We start from the raw sequence: 3,940 nt of genomic DNA, 5'->3' as shown, positions 1-3,940 counted from the left end.
ACGAAAAAGAAGTTAAGAGAATTGCAAAGCAGAGCTGGAGTGCAGCCGCCCAATAGCGGACTGAAAACTACTAGTAGTAGGATGAAAAGAGCACAGACGAAGCCAATACAGACAAAACCAGAGGCAAATGGTATCAAATGCGAATGCCCGCCTCAGCAACCGCCAAGGTGGGACCGCGTAGAAATCTGGAGCCAAAACACGCGAAGCCGTAGACTCTAACCCAGACACCTGCTCTCTACGTGATTTCTCTACGTTTCACGCAGAACCTCCCTGATGTCAAGGCACGTCACGCGTACGTCCACGTACCACGGTCCACGGCCGGCGCCATCATGATCTGCTATAAAAAAGTAAAATACGACGCGTGGCCACGTGGCGTGGGTATACCATGGCGGTAGTAGTCCTGCGGCCCAAATCTGAAAGACGTTGTTGCAAGTCCCGTTTCAGTCTCAAGCAGACAACCTGAGCTTTGCATGGGTGGAAAGACCATGTTCTAGGGATGTCGAAACGGCTTGTTGTCATGTCCAGAACTAGGGCATAAGCTGGGGAGAACCAATTTTAGGTTTCGTTACGGAAGTCGTTATTTTACGACTCCTTGATCGAAATTGGCAACATGTGATACGATATTTTATTGAAAATTAGTGCAGTCGATGTGAATTTGTTCTTGTGTTTGGATGATTTGTAGATCATGGTTGCCCTTTGCCGAGCGTTCATTTCCTATTGATGGTGATTAGAGATGGCACAGATTGATTTGTTGTAAAATTTGACCAAAACACCCCCAAACATGGATCTTTCGTATGAGAGGATTTCATTTATTGGGACACTATCTCGACAACACCAGCGGAAGAGAGCTAGCACGAGCGAAGCAAAGGACACCGGAAAACGGCAGAGTGATAGCGATCATAAGCTGATCTTAGCAAACGAGCGATATGGAAGATGTTGTAAATAATAGCGCAGTAGTGTATTTGTCATTTGCTGCAGAGTGGAAAAGTACAATTCAAATTCAAATCAATTCAAAAACTTCAATAGTGCGGTCCACCAGCCTTAGCTTTCAGACTCACTGTCCGATTCACAGTCGGACTTACAGTCCAATCCACTGTCGAAACTGCCTTCACCCTCATCATGGCATTGTGTGCATGCGCGCGCGTGCGCACACACACACGCGTACACACACCGCACAACACATGGCATTGTGCGCGCGCGCTCGCACACACACATACACAAACCCCACACGCACGCACACACACCGCACAACACATGGCATTGTGTGTGCGCGTCCGCGCGCGCGCGCACACACTCACACACCACATAGCACGCTAGAGATCAGCAAGAACCTGCTGCGACCGTGGTTGAGATGGCGCTGTAGAAGACACCGCAGCCGCCACTGGTTACCTCGCACCCGAGGTTGTAGTCAAAGCCGTACTAGCCGACACATCTGTACTGGAGGCTGATGTAGTACCCAAAGATGAAACTGATCCACTGGTGTTCACCTGACACGGCGGAGTAGCGGATCCTTTGAAGCCGAAATGAGTGGGCAACACGACATAGGCGGGGACAAGCCCAGCGGATATCGCAGCGGGCCTATCGTAACTCCTGGCAGTGAGCCTATCGTAATTCCTGGCAGTGGGCCCGTCGTAACTCCTGGCATTGGGCCCGTTCTCTTGCCGGACACTGGGGTGCGGAGTGGACGTGGACGCGGGCAGGAAATCTGCGGCGACCGGCTGGACTGGGATGGTTGGGGTCGGGCCAGGTGCGTTACTAGTATGACTGTTCGGCAATGACTGGGTATTACCGGCCATCGGACCGTTTCCAGACGACACAGACAAGTGGTTGCTCCGTGAAGAGTGCGCCTGTATACCCATGCCACTTACCATACATGTCAATTGCTGAAGGAAACACACAGTTCAAACACAAAACGTAAATGAAACACGCCAATGAAATTCGATCCTTAAACAAGTCAAGTTCGCATGTCCGCGTTATCACGGGCTATACAATTGTGTTTAGAAAACAACCAGTTTATAAGTCTGTCTCTTCTTGCATAAAGTCAGCCTAGAATACTGACGTCAGCTTTGGACATTACTCTGACTCGGACCACAAGTCCTGATTTATTCTGACCTACATGTGTATCGTGTGAAGTAGCGCGAGAGCCAAGCTGGTCATAATAATACGTGTAACAGCCACGAACGTAATTCAACCAAAGAAGACTACCACATTACATGAGCATGAACACTTGCATTCCATTTAATACATTCCTATGTTGTAGATGTCAGGCACTGAAGTGTTCACGTCTACATACACTTTGTGGCATTCCTTGGCCACCCAGACATTCATGATAGTAGCGCATCGTGAAATGAACTTAGCGGCTTTTAGTTGCTGTGCATGAGTCTGGACTCATGATCTGGTGTGTACATGCGATCATGTGATCTTGTAGTTGAGCGTATGTGTTATTTGGATTCCCTTGGTCATGACCAAACAATAAAACATGATCAAATTATTTCTACACATTCAACAATGCCAAGAACTCACCTGGTCCCCAAGTAGCTCATTATCTTCTTTTTCAGCATGAAAGTTGGATACTAAGGCGGAGTGTGATGGTCGGCCAAGCTGGTGCCGTTTGCAGTTATTGTACTTATCCGTGAGAAGCTTCATGGGCAAGGCCCTTGCAGACTTCAACTCGGACTGTATATACAGCACCAGGCTGTCAAATGTTTCGTAGGCCGACGGCTGGTCACTCCCTTTGCCACTTCGTTGCCGGTGCATAGTGGCCAGGTGGGTGAAGGCACTGTAGCATGCTCCGACGTTGATAGTGGATTTCCGCTGCAACGCAATCTGGGCCATTCTGGAGCGAAAGCCAAAATTCTTGCGTTGTTCTCCAACTCTGCTAGATGCACATGTCATGAGGCACAAGTCTGCAGATGTGGATTCAATCATTGTACATCTCTCCTTGTTCTACGCTTTGCTGGTACATGGTGTCCCATCATCACATACATGTATCTCCTCCAATTCAGAATGGCTTGAAAAGTCATGGCCACGTCCAAGTGGCAGCCGTCCCAGCAACGTTTTGTTAGTGTATGTACTGTAGCACTTGCGGTGGTACCATCCACGGACGCTCTCCTCGGTGCAGTGGCTCTCGCACAAGAAGGTATAGCTCGTCCTGCCTGCATTTAGCTGCTTCAAACAAAGTTTCCCAACTCTGCAAAGTAAATCGGGTTTGCTTTTCCTGCGATGCATTGTCATTGAACGCAATGGCACAAGCAAAATTCCCGCGATACAACGCCATTCCCAGGACGAGGCCTAAGAAGCTCCACGGCCTCTTCCTCCATCATGTCAAAAGGTGTCTACCATGCTGTGAGCGGTGGGCAGGAGGCACTCAAACAGCGCGAAACGCAACTACTATGCAACTACCAAACGAAAAATGCAATTCTACATTTCAAAGAGTATCCTGTCGGTGTCGTCGTCATCTTCAAAAATTTGAAAAAGGCGCTCCTTTCCGTGAACTGTGCACCCCCAGATGGTGCGCAGTATCGCCGACGAGAGCGGAGAAACTGGCTTCTCCTGAGCTTCTGCCCTAACTCTGAAGATGACAACAAGCGGAATCCAGGTCAGGTATACATACTTTAGGCCGTAGTGAAGAACCCAGGTTGTCTGCTTGAGACTGAAACGGAATTTTTTTTGAAGTTTGGGCCGCTGGACTATAGGTCTACGCGGCATATGCATGGCGCCGCCTACAAACAGCAAGTGTATTATAATTAATAGGGAGGTTATGTACTCCTGCTACAAATAAAAGGCTACATCATCATACCAAGAGTTTATAACCTCCGGGGGGGGGGGGGGGGGGGTTATATGCTCTTGATCATACATGCAGCTGACACCAGCTAATTATTTTAACAGTAGGGAGGTTTCGCTCTACGTAATTACGTATGAAAATCCGTATGTCGTACGC

The 3,940-nt window shown here is 48.7% G+C and overlaps 1 long non-coding RNA gene across 1 annotated transcript; it reads right to left on the bottom strand.

The window, feature by feature from the left end:
* Nucleotides 1-788: 788 nt before the first annotated feature.
* LOC135804745 (uncharacterized) lies at nt 789-3,533 on the bottom strand. Its single transcript, XR_010551078.1, has 2 exons — nt 2,524-3,533; nt 789-1,883 (listed from the first exon to the last, which is right to left on the bottom strand). It is a non-coding gene; the product is annotated as an uncharacterized LOC135804745 (long non-coding RNA).
* Between the last annotated feature and the right edge of the window lie 407 nt (nt 3,534-3,940).

Source organism: Sycon ciliatum, chromosome 1 (assembly GCF_964019385.1).
Source record: "Sycon ciliatum chromosome 1, ocSycCili1.1, whole genome shotgun sequence".
NCBI classification, from domain to species: domain Eukaryota; kingdom Metazoa; phylum Porifera; class Calcarea; order Leucosolenida; family Sycettidae; genus Sycon; species Sycon ciliatum.
Note: the sequence above shows the minus strand (reverse complement) of the source record. Positions and strands in the feature narration are given on the sequence as shown.